We start from the raw sequence: 25,574 nt of genomic DNA, 5'->3' as shown, positions 1-25,574 counted from the left end.
GTTTCTTGAGCGGTCTCACTGTTCTATTTTCATTCTCTTCGCTCTTCATCATATTTCACTGATACCAATTAATAATATCGTACAATAACTACAAAGAATCGATACTTGCCACAGATTACAGATTAGTTATTTAAGTTGGAGTATCTCCGTTTTGACGTCTGTATTTCTTACATAAGATATATATTTTTCCTAAGTTGTAATCTTCTAAACTTTTCATGTCAATAATCGCCAGATCAACTAATTCAATTACCAAATTGGCTACATTGATGTAACCAAATGAACCCGTCAGGACTTGATTGGTATGTCATTCGCTGTCGTACAAACTCCTAAACACAAAGCGCCCTTCCCCGTCATAGTATGTGGCAGTCCAGATAGCTGGATAACAGAGTTAGAATGGAAAGGTCCAATTTACGCACGCCCCATAGGTCCCAAGCGGCATATTTTTAGAAATTGAGAATAAAGTATGGTAAACGGAAATAAGAGGCTGTCTACAAACGTAAGGTGAATCATTACTGATGGCAATGGTGATGCAGTACTACATCGCGACCTTTGCGACGCTGCTGTTTGTGTAAAACTATTTTAAAATGGTATATTTTTCGTGCTGTGTTTACAAGGTTTGTTTCATTTACAAAGGCATTCCTATAGAAAACAAAACGAGAGACGCAAAATATGTTGTGCGAATAATATGCCGAACGGTAAAAGTGTTAGATACTGCCCTGCACTTAGCCGTGATCTCTCATTTTTCAGGTAAGTGTAATAGACGTTTGAGTATGGTTTTCGCATGCAAAATTGTGGGTAATCCAATGTCGTGTTTTACAAATATTAGTTTATACGAAATATGAGTACAGGTCGCAAGAAGTCACGCATGTGTTCCCTACTTCACATCAATATTCTTCCATTGTTTTGCTTGAGTATAAGCAATCATCAATGTGTGTGCTCGTGGTGTAGTGGTTATCACATCCGCCTAACACGCGGAAGGTCCCAGGTTCGATCCCTGGCGAGCACACTGATGTTTTATTTTATTACGTCTATATTAACGAATGCTGGTCTGCACTTTCACAGTCAACCTTAATATGCCTTCAAGGCAGTACCTATGCTATTCTATCATATACAACATGCGATTCCCTTATTTTACTATGACATTACATGTAATTATTAAGGGAAGTGCGAATATTAAATAAAAGTAAGGCTAGCAAAAGTGAAGTAAGCATATACGGAGAAGAACAATATTTTCGAGTTTTTGTATGAAATGTTAAGAGAGACTCATGAAATGATATTGTGTAGATTATGACAGATGAGTGAGGAGAGCGGACAAAATGCAAGAAATTTAAAATAATAAGCCACTTTTGAAATATGGGCGTAAATACGAATAAGAAATGGCATCTTTGAATTTAAGGTCCGTCGGTTATGTTCTTGAGACTAATGGGGACTACGATTAAAACAAACGAATGGTTATGGAAGAATTAGTAGAATGAGAGAATGGGAGGAACTAGGAGTATATCAGAAAACCAACGGACACGATGTTGTCCACCACAAAATTGGCTGGTGATCGAACCAGGGGTAATCGCTCTAGCAGTGACCCCTATCAATAAGAATTCAAGATAAGAACTTGTTGGAAAAGGATCCAATGAGAAAGAGCTGGAAATTGCACAGCTAAAAACTTACCCAACTCATGTGATGGATGATGCTGTCGAATTAAATTCAGGGAAAGGAGCTAAGAGTTAGATTTGATTATCGCTACTAAAGTTAATAATCCAGCCGAAGATCTTAGGTGACGAGTTTTCAGATACAACTTTGACATTACTGATGATTATTATTTGGTCTAGGAATTAATTCGTGCGGGTGGACAAGAGATGGCGCAACGAACGGAGCGTCCCACAATTCCGTGTATCCACACATGTGTTGCAAACCCCTGTCATCGCGTATCGTTCGTAGTATAGGGCAGTGGTTTAAAGCGTCAACAACACCAGTTTGTAGTTATGTGAACATGGCGCAATTTGTGCCTGATAAAGTGTTTTTGCGGGGTGTCCTGCTGCATTACTTTAACATGCAGAAAAGTGCGACTGAAAGTCATCGTATTTTGGTGGAAGTGTATGGTGACCATGCTCTAGCTGAGCGAACGTGTCAGATGTGGTTTGCACGGTTTAGAAGTGGTGATTTCGGCTTGGCAGACCAAGAGCGAGCTGGACAGCCAAAAAAATTTCAAGACGAAGAATTGACAGCATTGCTCGAGCAGGATTCGTGTCAAACGCAGGAACAACTTGCAGCAGCATTAGGCGTTGATCAAACAACAGTCTGCAAACGCTTGAAAGCCATGGGAATTATTCAAAAGATGTCACATTGGGTTCCACATGAATTGAAAGACAGAGACGTTGAAAGACGAAAAAACATTTGCGAATTGCTGCTTCAACGACAGAGCAGAAAGGGGTTTCTGCATCGAATTATTACGGGTGATGAGAAGTGGATCCATTACGAAAACCCTAAACGAAAATAAGGCCTGGGTGAAACCAGGTGAACCAGGTCCATCACAACCAAAACGAGATATTCACTGTGCAAAGGTTATGCTGTGCATATGGTGGGATATGAAAGGTGTGGTGTACTATGAGCTGCTGCAACCGGGTGAAACTACCTAGGTATGAATGGAGAACGTTATCGACGACAATTAATGCGTTTGAAGCAAGCTCTGGCCAGAACACGACCAGAATGGGAGAACAGACATGTTAAACATATCTTTCAACATGATAACGCTCGCCCACATGTCGCAAAACCGTTCAAAACCTATTTAGAAAATGTCGGATGGGAAGTTTTACCCCACCCGCCGTATTCACCAGACGTTGCTCCTTCGGACTACTACTTGTTCGATTGCATGAACAACGATTTGATTGGACAGCGGTTTACTTCTTCAGAAGATATCGAAACATGGGTCTCTGACTGGATCGCTTCCAAGGATGAGGACTTCTTTCGCCACGGAATCCGTACATTGCCTGACAGATGGGCGAAAGTGGTGGCTAGCGATGGACAATATTTTTCTTAAGGTATTTATGTATTTTCTGTTTGTACTACGTACTACAGCTTCAATGTGTGCGTACCAACCGCACGAATTAATCCTAGAACAAATACATTAGTACATTTCGAATTAATATAGCAGGGATAACTAAAACTATCGCTCCCGGGTGGGCTCGAACCACCAACCTTTCGGTTAACAGCCGAACGCGCTAGCCGATTGCGCCACGGAGGCCCACTATCTTATTTGAGCGCTGTTTTTACAATACTACAGCACCACAACACGCCTCTACTCTACTTTGAATACGCGATATGATAATGTGAAAAGTAATTTATCAACACCCTTTGATAAAGCTATAACTATTTATTTCTGAAAATTGCTGTATGTAATTCTACATATTCACTTTTACTAAAACGACGAATCTTCTTTCTCTTTTCCAAATTCCTCCTGCTATAATAAAACCCTTTTCATGATTAACTGAGAAATGACTTTCCTTTGGTCAATATCCTTCTCATTGATCCAATTCACTCAACAATGTGAGCTTCTTACACTTTGAGATCATTTTACCATCTGTTGTTCTATTATATTATTTATGTGGGTTGCACACTTCGTATATCAAGTATGTGGGATATTTGTGCGTTGTTTGTTTACTCTCTCTATGGGCAGTGTTTCTTTATATAAAAAGATTTTATGCGTACTAGGCATGTGAGAGCGCGGTAATAATACTTTTTTCATCTCAATTTTGAAAATTTTTAAAAATTTAAATCATAACGGCAGCAGCACCTTTACGCGATTTCATGTTAACATTTTCTCCAGAACTACTAAGTAAAGACTGCTCAGATTGTTCTAAACGAGATTTCCGAATCATATATAATTATATGAAGGGAGGCGTTACCCATACTGAACTTGTCTTCAAAATGCAATTTTCTTCGTGATTTCCTAACTATGTGAGAAGCAAAATGAATTAGCAGAGCGTGGTTTCGATCCACGGACCTCTGGGTTATGGGCCCAGCACGCTTCCACTGCGCCACTCTGCTGCTGTTTGATAATATACTGTTTGACTATCCAAATTCATTATTGTTATTTTGTATTAGCAGATTGCAGTACATGATGAGCAATATATAACACACAATGTAGTAACTGAGTAAAACAGAGGGCAGTAGTGTTTCTTGAGCGGTCTCACTGTTCTATTTTCATTCTCTTCGCTCTTCATCATATTTCACTGATACCAATTAATAATATCGTACAATAACTACAAAGAATCGAAACTTGCCACAGATTACAGATTAGTTATTTAAGTTGGAGTATCTCCGTTTTGACGTCTGTATTTCTTACATAAGATATATATTTTTCCTAAGTTGTAATCTTCTAAACTTTTCATGTCAATAATCGCCAGATCAACTAATTCAATTACCAAATTGGCTACATTGATGTAACCAAATGAACCCGTCAGGACTTGATTGGTATGTCATTCGCTGTCGTACAAACTCCTAAACACAAAGCGCCCTTCCCCGTCATAGTATGTGGCAGTCCAGATAGCTGGATAACAGAGTTAGAATGGAAAGGTCCAATTTACGCACGCCCCATAGGTCCCAAGCGGCATATTTTTAGAAATTGAGAATAAAGTATGGTAAACGGAAATAAGAGGCTGTCTACAAACGTAAGGTGAATCATTACTGATGGCAATGGTGATGCAGTACTACATCGCGACCTTTGCGACGCTGCTGTTTGTGTAAAACTATTTTAAAATGGTATATTTTTCGTGCTGTGTTTACAAGGTTTGTTTCATTTACAAAGGCATTCCTATAGAAAACAAAACGAGAGACGCAAAATATGTTGTGCGAATAATATGCCGAACGGTAAAAGTGTTAGATACTGCCCTGCACTTAGCCGTGATCTCTCATTTTTCAGGTAAGTGTAATAGACGTTTGAGTATGGTTTTCGCATGCAAAATTGTGGGTAATCCAATGTCGTGTTTTACAAATATTAGTTTATACGAAATATGAGTACAGGTCGCAAGAAGTCACGCATGTGTTCCCTACTTCACATCAATATTCTTCCATTGTTTTGCTTGAGTATAAGCAATCATCAATGTGTGTGCTCGTGGTGTAGTGGTTATCACATCCGCCTAACACGCGGAAGGTCCCAGGTTCGATCCCTGGCGAGCACACTGATGTTTTATTTTATTACGTCTATATTAACGAATGCTGGTCTGCACTTTCACAATCAACCTTAATATGCCTTCAAGGCAGTACCTATGCTATTCTATCATATACAACATGCGATTCCCTTATTTTACTATGACATTACATGTAATTATTAAGGGAAGTGCGAATATTAAATAAAAGTAAGGCTAGCAAAAGTGAAGTAAGCATATACGGAGAAGAACAATATTTTCGAGTTTTTGTATGAAATGTTAAGAGAGACTCATGAAATGATATTGTGTAGATTATGACAGATGAGTGAGGAGAGCGGACAAAATGCAAGAAATTTAAAATAATAAGCCACTTTTGAAATATGGGCGTAAATACGAATAAGAAATGGCATCTTTGAATTTAAGGTCCGTCGGTTATGTTCTTGAGACTAATGGGGACTACGATTAAAACAAACGAATGGTTATGGAAGAATTAGTAGAATGAGAGAATGGGAGGAACTAGGAGTATATCAGAAAACCAACGGACACGATGTTGTCCACCACAAAATTGGCTGGTGATCGAACCAGGGGTAATCGCTCTAGCAGTGACCCCTATCAATAAGAATTCAAGATAAGAACTTGTTGGAAAAGGATCCAATGAGAAAGAGCTGGAAATTGCACAGCTAAAAACTTACCCAACTCATGTGATGGATGATGCTGTCGAATTAAATTCAGGGAAAGGAGCTAAGAGTTAGATTTGATTATCGCTACTAAAGTTAATAATCCAGCCGAAGATCTTAGGTGACGAGTTTTCAGATACAACTTTGACATTACTGATGATTATTATTTGGTCTAGGAATTAATTCGTGCGGGTGGACAAGAGATGGCGCAACGAACGGAGCGTCCCACAATTCCGTGTATCCACACATGTGTTGCAAACCCCTGTCATCGCGTATCGTTCGTAGTATAGGGCAGTGGTTTAAAGCGTCAACAACACCAGTTTGTAGTTATGTGAACATGGCGCAATTTGTGCCTGATAAAGTGTTTTTGCGGGGTGTCCTGCTGCATTACTTTAACATGCAGAAAAGTGCGACTGAAAGTCATCGTATTTTGGTGGAAGTGTATGGTGACCATGCTCTAGCTGAGCGAACGTGTCAGATGTGGTTTGCACGGTTTAGAAGTGGTGATTTCGGCTTGGCAGACCAAGAGCGAGCTGGACAGCCAAAAAAATTTCAAGACGAAGAATTGACAGCATTGCTCGAGCAGGATTCGTGTCAAACGCAGGAACAACTTGCAGCAGCATTAGGCGTTGATCAAACAACAGTCTGCAAACGCTTGAAAGCCATGGGAATGATTCAAAAGATGTCACATTGGGTTCCACATGAATTGAAAGACAGAGACGTTGAAAGACGAAAAAACATTTGCGAATTGCTGCTTCAACGACAGAGCAGAAAGGGGTTTCTGCATCGAATTATTACGGGTGATGAGAAGTGGATCCATTACGAAAACCCTAAACGAAAAAAAGGCCTGGGTGAAACCAGGTGAACCAGGTCCATCACAACCAAAACGAGATATTCACTGTGCAAAGGTTATGCTGTGCATATGGTGGGATATGAAAGGTGTGGTGTACTATGAGCTGCTGCAACCGGGTGAAACTACCTAGGTATGAATGGAGAACGTTATCGACGACAATTAATGCGTTTGAAGCAAGCTCTGGCCAGAACACGACCAGAATGGGAGAACAGACATGATAAACTTATCTTTCAACATGATAACGCTCGCCCACATGTCGCAAAACCGTTCAAAACCTATTTAGAAAATGTCGGATGGGAAGTTTTACCCCACCCGCCGTATTCACCAGACGTTGCTCCTTCGGACTACTACTTGTTCGATTGCATGAACAACGATTTGATTGGACAGCGGTTTACTTCTTCAGAAGATATCGAAACATGGGTCTCTGACTGGATCGCTTCCAAGGATGAGGACTTCTTTCGCCACGGAATCCGTACATTGCCTGACAGATGGGCGAAAGTGGTGGCTAGCGATGGACAATATTTTTTTTAAGGTATTTATGTATTTTCTGTTTGTACTACGTACTACAGCTTCAATGTGTGCGTACCAACCGCACGAATTAATCCTAGACCAAATACATTAGTACATTTCGAATTAATATAGCAGGGATAACTAAAACTATCGCTCCCGGGTGGGCTCGAACCACCAACCTTTCGGTTAACAGCCGAACGCGCTAGCCGATTGCGCCACGGAGGCCCACTATCTTATTTGAGCGCTGTTTTTACAATACTACAGCACCACAACACGCCTCTACTCTACTTTGAATACGCGATATGATAATGTGAAAAGTAATTTATCAACACCCTTTGATAAAGCTATAACTATTTATTTCTGAAAATTGCTGTATGTAATTCTACATATTCACTTTTACTAAAACGACGAATCTTCTTTCTCTTTTCCAAATTCCTCCTGCTATAATAAAATCCTTTTCATGATTAACTGAGAAATGACTTTCCTTTGGTCAATATCCTTCTCATTGATCCAATTCACTCAACAATGTGAGCTTCTTACACTTTGAGATCATTTTACCATCTGTTGTTCTATTATATTATTTATGTGGGTTGCACACTTCGTATATCAAGTATGTGGGATATTTGTGCGTTGTTTGTTTACTCTCTCTATGGGCAGTGTTTCTTTATATAAAAAGATTTTATGCGTACTAGGCATGTGAGAGCGTGGTAATAATACTTTTTTCATCTCAATTTTGAAAATTTTTAAAAATTTAAATCATAACGGCAGCAGCACCTTTACGCGATTTCATGTTAACATTTTCTCCAGACTACTAAGTAAAGACTGCTCAGATTGTTCTAAACGAGATTTCCGAATCATATATAATTATATGAAGGGAGGCGTTACCCATACTGAACTTGTCTTCAAAATGCAATTTTCTTCGTGATTTCCTAACTATGTGAGAAGCAAAATGAATTAGCAGAGCGTGGTTTCGATCCACGGACCTCTGGGTTATGGGCCCAGCACGCTTCCACTGCGCCACTCTGCTGCTGTTTGATAATATACTGTTTGACTATCCAAATTCATTATTGTTATTTTGTATTAGCAGATTGCAGTACATGATGAGCAATATATAACACACAATGTAGTAACTGAGTAAAACAGAGGGCAGTAGTGTTTCTTGAGCGGTCTCACTGTTCTATTTTCATTCTCTTCGCTCTTCATCATATTTCACTGATACCAATTAATAATATCGTACAATAACTACAAAGAATCGAAACTTGCCACAGATTACAGATTAGTTATTTAAGTTGGAGTATCTCCGTTTTGACGTCTGTATTTCTTACATAAGATATATATTTTTCCTAAGTTGTAATCTTCTAAACTTTTCATGTCAATAATCGCCAGATCAACTAATTCAATTACCAAATTGGCTACATTGATGTAACCAAATGAACCCGTCAGGACTTGATTGGTATGTCATTCGCTGTCGTACAAACTCCTAAACACAAAGCGCCCTTCCCCGTCATAGTATGTGGCAGTCCAGATAGCTGGATAACAGAGTTAGAATGGAAAGGTCCAATTTACGCACGCCCCATAGGTCCCAAGCGGCATATTTTTAGAAATTGAGAATAAAGTATGGTAAACGGAAATAAGAGGCTGTCTACAAACGTAAGGTGAATCATTACTGATGGCAATGGTGATGCAGTACTACATCGCGACCTTTGCGACGCTGCTGTTTGTGTAAAACTATTTTAAAATGGTATATTTTTCGTGCTGTGTTTACAAGGTTTGTTTCATTTACAAAGGCATTCCTATAGAAAACAAAACGAGAGACGCAAAATATGTTGTGCGAATAATATGCCGAACGGTAAAAGTGTTAGATACTGCCCTGCACTTAGCCGTGATCTCTCATTTTTCAGGTAAGTGTAATAGACGTTTGAGTATGGTTTTCGCATGCAAAATTGTGGGTAATCCAATGTCGTGTTTTACAAATATTAGTTTATACGAAATATGAGTACAGGTCGCAAGAAGTCACGCATGTGTTCCCTACTTCACATCAATATTCTTCCATTGTTTTGCTTGAGTATAAGCAATCATCAATGTGTGTGCTCGTGGTGTAGTGGTTATCACATCCGCCTAACACGCGGAAGGTCCCAGGTTCGATCCCTGGCGAGCACACTGATGTTTTATTTTATTACGTCTATATTAACGAATGCTGGTCTGCACTTTCACAGTCAACCTTAATATGCCTTCAAGGCAGTACCTATGCTATTCTATCATATACAACATGCGATTCCCTTATTTTACTATGACATTACATGTAATTATTAAGGGAAGTGCGAATATTAAATAAAAGTAAGGCTAGCAAAAGTGAAGTAAGCATATACGGAGAAGAACAATATTTTCGAGTTTTTGTATGAAATGTTAAGAGAGACTCATGAAATGATATTGTGTAGATTATGACAGATGAGTGAGGAGAGCGGACAAAATGCAAGAAATTTAAAATGATAAGCCACTTTTGAAATATGGGCGTAAATACGAATAAGAAATGGCATCTTTGAATTTAAGGTCCGTCGGTTATGTTCTTGAGACTAATGGGGACTACGATTAAAACAAACGAATGGTTATGGAAGAATTAGTAGAATGAGAGAATGGGAGGAACTAGGAGTATATCAGAAAACCAACGGACACGATGTTGTCCACCACAAAATTGGCTGGTTATCGAACCAGGGGTAATCGCTATAGCAGTGACCCCTATCAATAAGAATTCAAGATAAGAACTTGTTGGAAAAGGATCCAATGAGAAAGAGCTGGAAATTGCACAGCTAAAAACTTACCCAACTCATGTGATGGATGATGCTGTCGAATTAAATTCAGGGAAAGGAGCTAAGAGTTAGATTTGATTATCGCTACTAAAGTTAATAATCCAGCCGAAGATCTTAGGTGACGAGTTTTCAGATACAACTTTGACATTACTGATGATTATTATTTGGTCTAGGAATTAATTCGTGCGGGTGGACAAGAGATGGCGCAACGAACGGAGCGTCCCACAATTCCGTGTATCCACACATGTGTTGCAAACCCCTGTCATCGCGTATCGTTCGTAGTATAGGGCAGTGGTTTAAAGCGTCAACAACACCAGTTTGTAGTTATGTGAACATGGCGCAATTTGTGCCTGATAAAGTGTTTTTGCGGGGTGTCCTGCTGCATTACTTTAACATGCAGAAAAGTGCGACTGAAAGTCATCGTATTTTGGTGGAAGTGTATGGTGACCATGCTCTAGCTGAGCGAACGTGTCAGATGTGGTTTGCACGGTTTAGAAGTGGTGATTTCGGCTTGGCAGACCAAGAGCGAGCTGGACAGCCAAAAAAATTTCAAGACGAAGAATTGACAGCATTGCTCGAGCAGGATTCGTGTCAAACGCAGGAACAACTTGCAGCAGCATTAGGCGTTGATCAAACAACAGTCTGCAAACGCTTGAAAGCCATGGGAATGATTCAAAAGATGTCACATTGGGTTCCACATGAATTGAAAGACAGAGACGTTGAAAGACGAAAAAACATTTGCGAATTGCTGCTTCAACGACAGAGCAGAAAGGGGTTTCTGCATCGAATTATTACGGGTGATGAGAAGTGGATCCATTACGAAAACCCTAAACGAAAAAAAGGCCTGGGTGAAACCAGGTGAACCAGGTCCATCACAACCAAAACGAGATATTCACTGTGCAAAGGTTATGCTGTGCATATGGTGGGATATGAAAGGTGTGGTGTACTATGAGCTGCTGCAACCGGGTGAAACTACCTAGGTATGAATGGAGAACGTTATCGACGACAATTAATGCGTTTGAAGCAAGCTCTGGCCAGAACACGACCAGAATGGGAGAACAGACATGATAAACTTATCTTTCAACATGATAACGCTCGCCCACATGTCGCAAAACCGTTCAAAACCTATTTAGAAAATGTCGGATGGGAAGTTTTACCCCACCCGCCGTATTCACCAGACGTTGCTCCTTCGGACTACTACTTGTTCGATTGCATGAACAACGATTTGATTGGACAGCGGTTTACTTCTTCAGAAGATATCGAAACATGGGTCTCTGACTGGATCGCTTCCAAGGATGAGGACTTCTTTCGCCACGGAATCCGTACATTGCCTGACAGATGGGCGAAAGTGGTGGCTAGCGATGGACAATATTTTTCTTAAGGTATTTATGTATTTTCTGTTTGTACTACGTACTACAGCTTCAATGTGTGCGTACCAACCGCACGAATTAATCCTAGACCAAATACATTAGTACATTTCGAATTAATATAGCAGGGATAACTAAAACTATCGCTCCCGGGTGGGCTCGAACCACCAACCTTTCGGTTAACAGCCGAACGCGCTAGCCGATTGCGCCACGGAGGCCCACTATCTTATTTGAGCGCTGTTTTTACAATACTACAGCACCACAACACGCCTCTACTCTACTTTGAATACGCGATATGATAATGTGAAAAGTAATTTATCAACACCCTTTGATAAAGCTATAACTATTTATTTCTGAAAATTGCTGTATGTAATTCTACATATTCACTTTTACTAAAACGACGAATCTTCTTTCTCTTTTCCAAATTCCTCCTGCTATAATAAAATCCTTTTCATGATTAACTGAGAAATGACTTTCCTTTGGTCAATATCCTTCTCATTGATCCAATTCACTCAACAATGTGAGCTTCTTACACTTTGAGATCATTTTACCATCTGTTGTTCTATTATATTATTTATGTGGGTTGCACACTTCGTATATCAAGTATGTGGGATATTTGTGCGTTGTTTGTTTACTCTCTCTATGGGCAGTGTTTCTTTATATAAAAAGATTTTATGCGTACTAGGCATGTGAGAGCGTGGTAATAATACTTTTTTCATCTCAATTTTGAAAATTTTTAAAAATTTAAATCATAACGGCAGCAGCACCTTTACGCGATTTCATGTTAACATTTTCTCCAGAACTACTAAGTAAAGACTGCTCAGATTGTTCTAAACGAGATTTCCGAATCATATATAATTATATGAAGGGAGGCGTTACCCATACTGAACTTGTCTTCAAAATGCAATTTTCTTCGTGATTTCCTAACTATGTGAGAAGCAAAATGAATTAGCAGAGCGTGGTTTCGATCCACGGACCTCTGGGTTATGGGCCCAGCACGCTTCCACTGCGCCACTCTGCTGCTGTTTGATAATATACTGTTTGACTATCCAAATTCATTATTGTTATTTTGTATTAGCAGATTGCAGTACATGATGAGCAATATATAACACACAATGTAGTAACTGAGTAAAACAGAGGGCAGTAGTGTTTCTTGAGCGGTCTCACTGTTCTATTTTCATTCTCTTCGCTCTTCATCATATTTCACTGATACCAATTAATAATATCGTACAATAACTACAAAGAATCGAAACTTGCCACAGATTACAGATTAGTTATTTAAGTTGGAGTATCTCCGTTTTGACGTCTGTATTTCTTACATAAGATATATATTTTTCCTAAGTTGTAATCTTCTAAACTTTTCATGTCAATAATCGCCAGATCAACTAATTCAATTACCAAATTGGCTACATTGATGTAACCAAATGAACCCGTCAGGACTTGATTGGTATGTCATTCGCTGTCGTACAAACTCCTAAACACAAAGCGCCCTTCCCCGTCATAGTATGTGGCAGTCCAGATAGCTGGATAACAGAGTTAGAATGGAAAGGTCCAATTTACGCACGCCCCATAGGTCCCAAGCGGCATATTTTTAGAAATTGAGAATAAAGTATGGTAAACGGAAATAAGAGGCTGTCTACAAACGTAAGGTGAATCATTACTGATGGCAATGGTGATGCAGTACTACATCGCGACCTTTGCGACGCTGCTGTTTGTGTAAAACTATTTTAAAATGGTATATTTTTCGTGCTGTGTTTACAAGGTTTGTTTCATTTACAAAGGCATTCCTATAGAAAACAAAACGAGAGACGCAAAATATGTTGTGCGAATAATATGCCGAACGGTAAAAGTGTTAGATACTGCCCTGCACTTAGCCGTGATCTCTCATTTTTCAGGTAAGTGTAACAGACGTTTGAGTATGGTTTTCGCATGCAAAATTGTGGGTAATCCAATGTCGTGTTTTACAAATATTAGTTTATACGAAATATGAGTACAGGTCGCAAGAAGTCACGCATGTGTTCCCTACTTCACATCAATATTCTTCCATTGTTTTGCTTGAGTATAAGCAATCATCAATGTGTGTGCTCGTGGTGTAGTGGTTATCACATCCGCCTAACACGCGGAAGGTCCCAGGTTCGATCCCTGGCGAGCACACTGATGTTTTATTTTATTACGTCTATATTAACGAATGCTGGTCTGCACTTTCACAGTCAACCTTAATATGCCTTCAAGGCAGTACCTATGCTATTCTATCATATACAACATGCGATTCCCTTATTTTACTATGACATTACATGTAATTATTAAGGGAAGTGCGAATATTAAATAAAAGTAAGGCTAGCAAAAGTGAAGTAAGCATATACGGAGAAGAACAATATTTTCGAGTTTTTGTATGAAATGTTAAGAGAGACTCATGAAATGATATTGTGTAGATTATGACAGATGAGTGAGGAGAGCGGACAAAATGCAAGAAATTTAAAATAATAAGCCACTTTTGAAATATGGGCGTAAATACGAATAAGAAATGGCATCTTTGAATTTAAGGTCCGTCGGTTATGTTCTTGAGACTAATGGGGACTACGATTAAAACAAACGAATGGTTATGGAAGAATTAGTAGAATGAGAGAATGGGAGGAACTAGGAGTATATCAGAAAACCAACGGACACGATGTTGTCCACCACAAAATTGGCTGGTGATCGAACCAGGGGTAATCGCTCTAGCAGTGACCCCTATCAATAAGAATTCAAGATAAGAACTTGTTGGAAAAGGATCCAATGAGAAAGAGCTGGAAATTGCACAGCTAAAAACTTACCCAACTCATGTGATGGATGATGCTGTCGAATTAAATTCAGGGAAAGGAGCTAAGAGTTAGATTTGATTATCGCTACTAAAGTTAATAATCCAGCCGAAGATCTTAGGTGACGAGTTTTCAGATACAACTTTGACATTACTGATGATTATTATTTGGTCTAGGAATTAATTCGTGCGGGTGGACAAGAGATGGCGCAACGAACGGAGCGTCCCACAATTCCGTGTATCCACACATGTGTTGCAAACCCCTGTCATCGCGTATCGTTCGTAGTATAGGGCAGTGGTTTAAAGCGTCAACAACACCAGTTTGTAGTTATGTGAACATGGCGCAATTTGTGCCTGATAAAGTGTTTTTGCGGGGTGTCCTGCTGCATTACTTTAACATGCAGAAAAGTGCGACTGAAAGTCATCGTATTTTGGTGGAAGTGTATGGTGACCATGCTCTAGCTGACCGAACGTGTCAGATGTGGTTTGCACGGTTTAGAAGTGGTGATTTCGGCTTGGCAGACCAAGAGCGAGCTGGACAGCCAAAAAAATTTCAAGACGAAGAATTGACAGCATTGCTCGAGCAGGATTCGTGTCAAACGCAGGAACAACTTGCAGCAGCATTAGGCGTTGATCAAACAACAGTCTGCAAACGCTTGAAAGCCATGGGAATGATTCAAAAGATGTCACATTGGGTTCCACATGAATTGAAAGACAGAGACGTTGAAAGACGAAAAAACATTTGCGAATTGCTGCTTCAACGACAGAGCAGAAAGGGGTTTCTGCATCGAATTATTACGGGTGATGAGAAGTGGATCCATTACGAAAACCCTAAACGAAAATAAGGCCTGGGTGAAACCAGGTGAACCAGGTCCATCACAACCAAAACGAGATATTCACTGTGCAAAGGTTATGCTGTGCATATGGTGGGATATGAAAGGTGTGGTGTACTATGAGCTGCTGCAACCGGGTGAAACTACCTAGGTATGAATGGAGAACGTTATCGACGACAATTAATGCGTTTGAAGCAAGCTCTGGCCAGAACACGACCAGAATGGGAGAACAGACATGATAAACTTATCTTTCAACATGATAACGCTCGCCCACATGTCGCAAAACCGTTCAAAACCTATTTAGAAAATGTCGGATGGGAAGTTTTACCCCACCCGCCGTATTCACCAGACGTTGCTCCTTCGGACTACTACTTGTTCGATTGCATGAACAACGATTTGATTGGACAGCGGTTTACTTCTTCAGAAGATATCGAAACATGGGTCTCTGACTGGATCGCTTCCAAGGATGAGGACTTCTTTCGCCACGGAATCCGTACATTGCCTGACAGATGGGCGAAAGTGGTGGCTAGCGATGGACAATATTTTTCTTAAGGTATTTATGTATTTTCTGTTTGTACTACGTACTACAGCTTCAATGTGTGCGTACCAACCGCACGAATTAATCCTAGACCAAATACATTAGTACATTTCGAATTAATATAGCAGGGATAACTAAAACTATCGCTCCCGGGTGGGCTCGAACCACCAACCTTTCGGTTAACAGCCGAACGCGCTAGCCGATTGCGCCACGGAGGCCCACTATCTTATTTGAGCGCTGTTTTTACAATACTACAGCACCATAACACGCCTCTACTCTACTTTGAATACGCGATATGATAATGTGAAAAGTAATTTATCAACACCCTTTGATAAAGCTATAACTATTTATTTCTGAAAATTGCTGTATGTAATTCTACATATTCACTTTTACTAAAACGACGAATCTTCTTTCTCTTTTCCAAATTCCTCCTGCTATAATAAAACCCTTTTCATGATTAACTGAGAAATGACTTTCCTTTGGTCAATATCCTTCTCATTGATCCAATTCACTCAACAATGTGAGCTTCTTACACTTTGAGATCATTTTACCATCTGTTGTTCTATTATATTATTTATGTGGGTTGCACACTTCGTATATCAAGTATGTGGAATATTTGTGCGTTGTTTATTTACTCTCTCTATGGGCAGTGTTTCTTTATATAAAAGGATTTTATGCGTACTAGGTATGTGAGAGCGTAGAATAATAATTTTCTCATCTCAATTTTGAAAATTTTTAAAAATTTAAATCATAACGGCAGCAGCACCTTTACGCGATTTCAAGTTAACATTTTCTCCAGGACTACTAACAAGGGACATCATCCAATTGTCCGGCTCCGATTTCAATGAAATTTTTATTGCTGGTAGAGGAAATGTATTCATTACTTGTGATGACAGAAATTTTTGCCATGGTGCAGGTTTTCCACTTTTAATAATTTTTAAAAGTTGTGATGTGGTTAATAGAGATTGCTGCAGAAGTCCCTTACTATCCTTTGTAAACGGAGTGTTAATGAAAGAACAACCATTTAGATACGTATAGGGCCTAGGGGGAAGTCTATGGTACGTATGACCTTGGCGGCAGCCATCTTGAAATCCGCCATTTTGAATTAAGGTGAAGTTTTGTAAATAGGAATAGGGTAATATGATACATAATTTCGAGCTAGAATTTAATCAGAAAGACAATGGTGAAGTTAGTTTTAAGATGCGCCTATTTGGTGAAAAGTTACAGGCATATTAATTGTTTATACTTACTATGTGCGTAAGTCCCATACCTCCGCTTCTAACCCGCGTATTAATGATAATAAGTGGATAAAGGTTTCCTTAAAACATATTATGCCTAGAGGGAAGTGATACGATAAGGGTATCATTGACGGGAGCCATCTTGAAATCCGCCATTTTGAATTAAAGTGAAGTTTTGAAACTGAAAACCATAGCATGTGTCACCAAATTTTAATAGTAAATTTTCCCCAAAAGCCAATGGTATGCTTATTTTTGTTCTATAGTTAACCAGTATGAATTTATGACTCTTCTAATGTGCACGAAACGTCCATTATTCGATCTTTCAAACTGGCAACACTACTAATTTTCACCGCATGTTTTAAGATTCCAACTGGCACTTTGCAATTATTTCCATGGGTCGTGTTTTCTAAATTTATTACATTTTTTAAGAGTTGTGATTTGTCAGTTTATGAATAGTGTTGGGATAAGCATCCAGCAATTTTTCTAATATTGAAGACTTGCCATGTAATTATTAATTTCATAGGCAATGTAATTATTTATTTCCTATACCTGCCCTTCAAAAACTTGTTTACTGACATGAATCATCGCAGAACGAAAGAACTCCAACTTTGCATTCAGGTAATACTGGGGACGTAGCTTGTAATGGATAGTAGATGAGACGAGAAATAAGTTGAAAATTCACTTCAGAAAAGAAAACGAAATATGATTGTGTAAATGAATGGTTTTTTGTTTTGTTTTATATTTATTTGTTTATTGTATATTTATTTATTTATTTATTTATTTTCTATGGCAATATTTTAGCTAGACAGACAAAAAAGTCATTCGTTTTCTAGCGATTGCTGTCGATGGTTTATGTTTGTAAGATTTATAATCAGTATTGATCGGGAACTGGATTAAATTACACCTCTTTATAAATAAGTTACCTGTTTTCATATTTTGTTCATGGTACAAACAGTGTGTTGGGAACAGTCATATTATGTCTCTTTGATATGTTCTGTCATTGCTGGTGATTCTTTAAGATTGTAAAGTTGTATTTATTTTAAACAAAAATACTGCTTTTCGTTTGCGCAACATGTAGACTACATTTCATGATAATTTTGAGTTCGTGTTACACCAATTTCTTATAATTTCATTTGTATTTCTTTACATCACATAGGTCCATAGGTTCCTCATGTACTCTGGGTTAAAATAAATAATTACACTGCCTAGGAAATTAATAATTACGTGGCAAGTCTTCAAAATTCAGAAAGATTGCTGATTGCTTATCCCAACACTATTCATGAACTGACAAATCGCAACTCTTAAAAAATGTAATAAATTTATGTAATAAAATGTATTAAAAAAAGTAATAATTTCAATGATACTCTTATCGTATCACTTCCCTCTAGGCATAATATGTTTTAACGAAACCTTTATCCACTTATTATCATTAATACGCGGGTTAGAAGCGGAGGTATGGGACTTACGCACATAGTAAGTATAAACAATTAATATGCCTGTAACTTTTCACCAAATGGGCGCATCTTAAAACTAACTTGACCATTGTTTTCCTAATTAAATTCTAGCCCGAAATTATGTATAATATTACCCTATTCCTATTTAAAAAACTTCACCTTAATTCAAAATGGCGGATTTCAAGATGGCTGCCGTCAAGGTCATACGTACCATACGACTTCCCCCTAGGCCCTATACGTATCTACATGGTTGTTCTTTCATTAACACTCCGTTTACAAAGGGTAGTAAGGGACTTCTGCAGTAATCTCTATTAACCACATCACAAACTTTAAAAATTATTAAAAAATAGAAAACCTGCACCATGGCAAAAATTTCTGTCATCACAAGTAATGAATACATGTCCTCTATCAGCAATAAAAATTTCATTGAAATCGGAGCCGGACAATTGGATGATGTCCCTTGTAAGTAAAGACTGCTCAGATTGTTCTAAACGAGATTTCCGAATCATATATAATTATATGAAGTGAGGCGTTACCCATACTGAACTTGTCTTCAAAATGCAATTTTCTTCGTGATTTCCTAACTATGTGAGAAGCAAAATGAATTAGCAGAGCGTGGTTTCGATCCACGGACCTCTGGGTTATGGGCCCAGCACGCTTCCACTGGGCCACTCTGCTGCTGTTTGATAATATACTGTTTGACTATCCAAATTCATTATTGTTATTTTGTATTAGCAGATTGCAGTACATGATGACCAATATATAACACACAATGTAGTAACTGAGTAAAACAGAGGGCAGTAGTGTTTCTTGAGCGGTCTCACTGTTCTATTTTCATGCTCTTCGCTCCAGGGGCGGATCCAGGGGGGGGAGCGATCGGGGCGATCGCCCCCCCCCCAGAAGAGGAAACTTTCTTATTTTATATATATAAATAAAAGCAATTCCAAAGTTTGAAGCCCTTAAAAGTGGCAGTATGACAACCCACCGCCCCCCCCCCAGAATTCGGTCCTGGATCCGCCCCTGCTTCGCTCTTCATCATATTTCACTGATACCAATTAATAATATCGTACAATAACTACAAAGAATCGAAACTTGCCACAGATTTCAGATTAGTTATTTAAGTTGGAGAATCTCCGTTTTGACGTCTGTATTTCTTATATAAGATATATATTTTTCCTAAGTTGTAATCTTCTAAATTTTTCATGTCAATAATCGCCAGATCAACTAATTCAATTACCAAATTGGCTACATTGATGTAACCAAATGAACCCGTCAGGACTTGATTGATATGTCATTCGCTGTCGTACAAACTCCTAAACACAAAGCGCCCTTCCCCGTCATAGTATGTGGCAGTCCAGATAGCTGGATAACAGAGTTAGAATGGAAAGGTCCAATTTACGCACGCCCCATAGGTCCCAAGCGGCATATTTTTAGAAATTGAGAATAAAGTATGGTAAACGGAAATAAGAGGCTGTCTACAAACGTAAGGTGAATCATTACTGATGGCAATGGTGATGCAGTACTACATCGCGACCTTTGCGACGCTGCTGTTTGTGTAAAACTATTTTAAAATGGTTTATTTTTCGTGCTGTGTTTACTAGGTTTGTTTCATTTACAAAGGCATTGCTATAGAAAACAAAACGAGAGACGCAAAATATGTTGTGCGAATAATATGCCGAACGGTAAAAGTGTTAGATACTGCCCTGCACTTAGCCGTGATCTCTCATTTTTCAGGTAAGTGTAATAGACGTTTGAGTATGGTTTTCGCATGCAAAATTGTGGGTAATCCAATCTCGTGTTTTACAAATATTAGTTTATACGAAATATGAGTACAGGTCGCAAGAAGTCACGCATGTGTTCCCTACTTCACATCAATATTCTTACATTGTTTTGCTTGAGTATAAGCAATCATCAATGTGTGTGCTCGTGGTGTAGTGGTGGAATACTGTGTTTGGTTGTTGAAGTGTGTAGACGTGTCTTCGCTCTGTGCTAGAAGCCTTGACGTGTTTACCTTCAGCGTTGCTTTCCTTAGCAATCAAGTTTGCTGTCTTTTTTTTCTTTTCTTGTTGTGTTTGTCTTCGTGACTGATTTAGTTGAATACATCATGTCGTTAAAAAGGGTAAATACCTTAAAATATGATTTTGGTGGTGTTTCGGAGCGACCAAGTAGCCTGACCTTGCATCAGTGGCTCAGTGATAATTTCCGATTTTCTGTTGATGATGTATTAAGCATTGAAATGGACGTTTATCGTAAATTTTTGTTTGTGAAACTTCGTGCGGAAGATTTATGTGAAAATGTTTTGCGTACTTCTGATGGAACTGTGTATTATAGTGATACAAATGGAAAACACACAATCCCAGTTTCGTGGGCTGATGTTCAAATTGTGACTGTTAAGTTGTTATGTACTCCAATGGAACTCGCAGATTCAGACATTCGAAAAGTACTTAGTGACTATGGTGTCATATCTAATAGTGCTGTCGAAATCGGTTTTTGAAAAAACCGAAAACCGGTTTCTGAAAAAAGTGAAATTTCATAAAACCGAAATGTCGGTTTTGAAAACCGCTTTTGCGGTTTCGGTTTTGAAAGCCGCATTTGCGGTTTTCGGTTTTTAGAAAATCGGTTTTCTGAAAAACCGAAAACCGCAAATGTCACAAAAATTCTACAGCACTAATATCAAGTAACGACGAGAAAACAGCAAAGAATCTTTCCCCACACCGGTTCTCAGTTGCCAGATGGAGGGAAATTTCCCTCGGCGGCTTAGGGAAAAATGATCAAAATTTGCAGAAGGAAAAGAAGGTATTTTTTCTTAAAATGTCCTAAAGTGTAGGGAAATTCTATACTTTTACAATTGGCAGAATAAAAAAAAAAAAAAAAAAGTTGCAATTTCTCAAAGAGGCACGGCTATCGTTATTGGGAAGTAAAAAGATACAGAATAAAATATGATCGGTGTTTCCGTCTAGTATAAACTATTGCAGGTGTCTGGGACTTGCGATAAGAAGCCAGTCGACACATGCAAAACCACAACATTCACATTTATCGGAGTGGCAACAAATCAACAATAAAATTGTGTATTGCGATAGAGATTTTCTTTCTTTCTTTTCTCTGTCTTTATATTAAGAAAGGGAGGTGGTGCCTTTTTGTTAACAAAAGAAAGAGTGGCAGTACTATTTTTAAAAATATGGGGAAAGAGTAATAATAATATAAAAGATGTCAGTCTAAGTGGATGATATTTCAAATTGAATTTCATGAGTTGCATGTGTAGTGATCTTAAATAGGGATATACCTTATTTCTATTGAGTGTTGGCTTATTACCCTATTTTAGCGGGTACCACCCGATTTTCAGGTTATATATTCGTCCCCCGCTTAAACATATCTTAATCACGAAAAACCACCCGCTTTTTGGGATTGGAGAAAAATCTAAGAGGACTTAGTTGATAAAGTGTTGGTATGGTATATTCAACGTAAACCGCTACACCTTTGACAATCTCAATCGCGATTGAGTTAAATTTGGACTCGCGCTCAGGCTCAAGCTCTGGGCTATCTGAGCAGTGCGCGTGTGCAGAATCATTTGCTAATAAGAGATCTGCTCTAATGCACAATGGTTTTCTTTGTATAGTTCATGTGTTTTCTATGTAATGTATTGGCGGTTCTATACGAATGAATATTCGTTTGTAGATGATGTAACAAACATACTTGAATTATTCATACCTTCACAAGCTACAAGAATGCCGAACGACAATTTCAAGTGTAACTTTAAAGACTCTTATAGAAGCGAATTTACGTTTCTTAGCCAGGGCAGAACTCAGTTTGAAGCAAAATGTACACTCTGGAAAACTGTTTCGTTTGAAAAGTAGGATGCAGGGAAGCAAATTGGACCTCCCCTGATTTTTATATATTTTGTAAACTAGATCACGAGGAACACGAATCTGAAGGCGTTTTGACATTCCGACCTCAGGAACTCGAGATATTAAAACTTAAAGTTTAATATAGACGTTATATGAAAAAAACACAATATTCTTTATACGAAACATATTATGTCCTGAGAGATATATAAAGGTAACCAAGAAAGTTCTGTCGCTTTTTGTGGAATTCTGTGTAAAATTGACCCTCATACCGTGAGTTTAATGCGAATGGAGATAAGGCGAAGGTCAGTTGTTGGTGTGGGTATATCCGACATTCTACCTGGTTGTGGAAGTTCAGTTACAACGTAAACGTATGTAAGGACGGAGTGAATATGGAACCTCCACAGAGCGTCATAGGGGCGTGTATGCTGTACGAGTTCCAACTTGGATCAAATGCCACTGTAGCGGGGGGGGAAGATACCTCAGGCCTTTGGTGAGGGTGTCGTGATTACGCAGACAGTGCAAGGGTGGTTTAGCAAGTTTAAGAACGGTGACGAAACACTCACGAAAGACGCACCATACGTGCCGGAAGACCAACACATGTACAAAATGAGGATCTTCAGGTAGCAATTGAGCCGAACAGACATGTGAGAAACTGGTGCTAACATTCAATGTTAGTCGAGAAACCATTCGCCAGCACCTCCATCAATTTGGGAAGCACTACAAGTTGGGTCTATGTGTCCCAGATGATTTGTTTCCGGGCCAGAAAGTCCTTCTGTGTGTTTGGTGGACTGCTCACGACATCGTGCATCGGGAACTGCTACCGGGCGGTCAGAGAAGAACATCAATGCAACTGTCTACTGTCAGCAGTTGAGCCGTGTTCAAGAAAAACTCAATACCCTGGAGCCAACACTTCTCAATCGCTAAGGGGTTCCCCCATTACGGGACAACGCTATGCCCCACATAGCTAGAATAAGCCGGAACACCATCCTACACCTTAAATGGGAAACACTATTGCATCCGCCATACTGTCCGGACATTATACCGTCAGGTTATCACCTGTTCCTTTCCTTGGACACTCACTTTAGAGGACTCCAGTTCAACTCCGTAGTAGAGGTGCTAAATGCACTTGATACCTTCTTCGCTTCACGGCAAACCAAGTTCTACCGCGAAGGAATCCATGCCCATCCCGAACGTTGGCAGAAGGTCATTGATACTGATGGGTACTATTTTTGATCTTCCAGGTACGTCTTTGGTGACATATCTATGCTCTAAGTGATAGGTCAAAAAGCGACAGAACTTTCTTCGTTACTTTTATACATATTACATATAACTACTGTATAAGTTCTAGTATCTCGAGATCGGGAAATCGGAATGTCAAAATTCGTTCAGATAATTGCTAATTTTGGTCCAGTTTACAAAATATATAAAAATCAAATAGTGTCCTTTTTGCTTCCTGGTTACTTTATGTTCGAATATCTCGAGTTCCGAAATTCGGAATGTCAAAATTCCTTCAGATTCGTGTTTCTCGTGGTTTAGTTTACAAAATATATAAAAATCAGTTGGGGTCTAGTTTGCTTCCGTTTTCACTTGATGTTCGAATATCTCGAGTTCCGAAATTCGGAATGTCAAAATTCCTTCAGATACGTGTTCCTTGTGGTCTACTTTACAAAATATATGAAAATCAGGTGGGGTCCAGTTTGCTTCCATGGTCAATTTATGTTCGAATATCTCGAGTTCCGACATTCGAAATGTCAAAATTCCTTCAGATTCGTGTTCCTGGTGGTCTAATTTACAACATATATGAAAATCAGGTGGGGTCCAGTTTGCTTCCCTGCAGCCGAAAAGTACATTGAAAGTGTCGTCAAAGAAATAACAAAAAAAAAAAAAAAAAAAAGCTAAGGATCGAACGTCAGTATTTGTCACGCTAATTTAGCTGTGACTTGTACAACCATCGAATTATCCCTTTCGCACTGTGCTGCACATATTACCATAATAGTCTTGGAGTAAATAAAAAAAGTTAAAACACACATATAAATCAATACATTTGTCTCGATCGATAGATGCTTTCACAATTGTTAAAAGGTGTAATTAAAAACAGCAAACATTGTTTCTGCTTTGAAAAGGACAATCCCTTATAAAACCGCAAACACGGTTTCGGGCGGCTTTCGCTTTCGAAAAGAGCTTCTTCGGTTTCAGTTTTGGAAACCGCTTTTGCGGTTTCGGTTTTGAAAACCGCATTTGCGGTTTCGGTTTTGAAAACCGCATTTGCGTTTTTCGGTTTTCAGAAAATCGGTTTTCTCAAAAACCGAAAACCGCAAATGTCACAAAAATTCAACAGCACTAATATCTAACATCTGTGATGAAATGTATTCTGTCGAACATGTGTACCCAATACGAACGGGACGTAAGCTAATACGTATGGAAGTTAAAAAACCTATTCCATCTTTTGTAGTTATTCAAGGGCAAAAGTTTTGTGTAACCTACCCTAATCAGATACGGACCTGTCTCAGGTGTAATGGTGCACATATGTATTCCAATTGTCCTCTTCGCGTACCCAGTGATCCTAACAGTTATGCTGGAAAAGTGGCTCCTACAATTAAAAATAGTGATCCTTCAGCTACTCTTATGCCTAAATTTGATAGCATTCCAGTTTCATCTCGCAACAGGAAGAAGGCATCAAATATAGTTTCTTGCCCACCTGACCCCAGTATGCCTACCTTTGACGAAAATAATTTTCCAGTACTATCAAGTTCCGTGTGTGAGACAAAGAATACGAATTCTCTTTCGTCAGGAGTTCAAATAAATACATCTAATGGTATTCTTACTGAGGAGCCAGTTCTTACTGAGGAGCAGTTCATGATCCTCAGCTACCGTTATCTCCCGTACCACAGGTACACATTTCAACGGAAGTCCCTCCATCTCATTCTGCACATGACATGGCGACTGTACCTAGTGAGCAAGAAGTTTCTTCTGATAAGTTGTATTCTACAGAAAGCGATGGTAAGGTTTGCAGTTTCCCTGGTTCCCAAGAGCGGAATGACTTGCCTGATAACAATGCAACTGATCACACCATGTCTACTCAGTCTAGTGACATACAGGTTGATTCTCCTATCACAGACTTGAGTGCAAGTACCGAAGAAACCCGTACTCGTCGCAAACGTACAAAAAGGAACGAATTGAGTCAAAAGTTGTTCAAAAAGTCTGAAACTGACGCTAATAATTCTAGCATGTCTAAAGGAGGTGCTGCTATGCTGTAATTCTTTCTCTTGTAAGTTGTATTTTTATTGGGTTAAGTTTACACTGGGTTCAGCTATGTTAGTTTCTTTTTTATTAATTAGGTGAAGTTTACTCTATGCTATTTATATGTTCTAAATTTTGTTTAATTACTTCCTATGTTAGTTGCTATGCTATTTTTGCTATTTTATTTCAAGAACTTTATTTTTTATTGGTCTTTGTGTGTATTTGCCAATGTGATGCTGCTTAAACTAGCTACAATTAATATTAACAATTTACA

The 25,574-nt window shown here is 38.9% G+C and overlaps 11 non-coding genes across 11 annotated transcripts; 4 read left to right on the top strand and 7 right to left on the bottom strand.

Annotated features, from left to right (window-relative positions):
- Positions 1–933: 933 nt before the first annotated feature.
- On the top strand, positions 934–1,006 carry TRNAV-AAC (transfer RNA valine (anticodon AAC)). The gene has a single exon. It is a non-coding gene; the product is annotated as a tRNA-Val (tRNA).
- Positions 1,007–3,164: 2,158 nt separating this feature from the next.
- Positions 3,165–3,238, bottom strand: TRNAN-GUU (transfer RNA asparagine (anticodon GUU)). The gene has a single exon. It is a non-coding gene; the product is annotated as a tRNA-Asn (tRNA).
- Positions 3,239–3,969: 731 nt separating this feature from the next.
- On the bottom strand, positions 3,970–4,041 carry TRNAM-CAU (transfer RNA methionine (anticodon CAU)). The gene has a single exon. It is a non-coding gene; the product is annotated as a tRNA-Met (tRNA).
- A 1,060-nt stretch (positions 4,042–5,101) lies between these two features.
- On the top strand, positions 5,102–5,174 carry TRNAV-AAC (transfer RNA valine (anticodon AAC)). Its single transcript has one exon. It is a non-coding gene; the product is annotated as a tRNA-Val (tRNA).
- A 2,158-nt stretch (positions 5,175–7,332) lies between these two features.
- On the bottom strand, positions 7,333–7,406 carry TRNAN-GUU (transfer RNA asparagine (anticodon GUU)). Its single transcript has one exon. It is a non-coding gene; the product is annotated as a tRNA-Asn (tRNA).
- Positions 7,407–8,136: 730 nt separating this feature from the next.
- On the bottom strand, positions 8,137–8,208 carry TRNAM-CAU (transfer RNA methionine (anticodon CAU)). The gene has a single exon. It is a non-coding gene; the product is annotated as a tRNA-Met (tRNA).
- A 1,060-nt stretch (positions 8,209–9,268) lies between these two features.
- TRNAV-AAC (transfer RNA valine (anticodon AAC)) lies at positions 9,269–9,341 on the top strand. Its single transcript has one exon. It is a non-coding gene; the product is annotated as a tRNA-Val (tRNA).
- A 2,158-nt stretch (positions 9,342–11,499) lies between these two features.
- On the bottom strand, positions 11,500–11,573 carry TRNAN-GUU (transfer RNA asparagine (anticodon GUU)). Its single transcript has one exon. It is a non-coding gene; the product is annotated as a tRNA-Asn (tRNA).
- A 731-nt stretch (positions 11,574–12,304) lies between these two features.
- TRNAM-CAU (transfer RNA methionine (anticodon CAU)) lies at positions 12,305–12,376 on the bottom strand. The gene has a single exon. It is a non-coding gene; the product is annotated as a tRNA-Met (tRNA).
- A 1,060-nt stretch (positions 12,377–13,436) lies between these two features.
- TRNAV-AAC (transfer RNA valine (anticodon AAC)) lies at positions 13,437–13,509 on the top strand. Its single transcript has one exon. It is a non-coding gene; the product is annotated as a tRNA-Val (tRNA).
- Positions 13,510–15,667: 2,158 nt separating this feature from the next.
- Positions 15,668–15,741, bottom strand: TRNAN-GUU (transfer RNA asparagine (anticodon GUU)). The gene has a single exon. It is a non-coding gene; the product is annotated as a tRNA-Asn (tRNA).
- Positions 15,742–25,574: the final 9,833 nt, after the last annotated feature.

The sequence above is a fragment of the Thermobia domestica genome, chromosome 12 (assembly GCF_964235325.1).
Source record: "Thermobia domestica chromosome 12, izTheDome1.hap1.1, whole genome shotgun sequence".
In the NCBI taxonomy this organism is placed as follows: domain Eukaryota; kingdom Metazoa; phylum Arthropoda; class Insecta; order Zygentoma; family Lepismatidae; genus Thermobia; species Thermobia domestica.
This window is presented reverse-complemented; position numbering and strand designations above follow the sequence as displayed.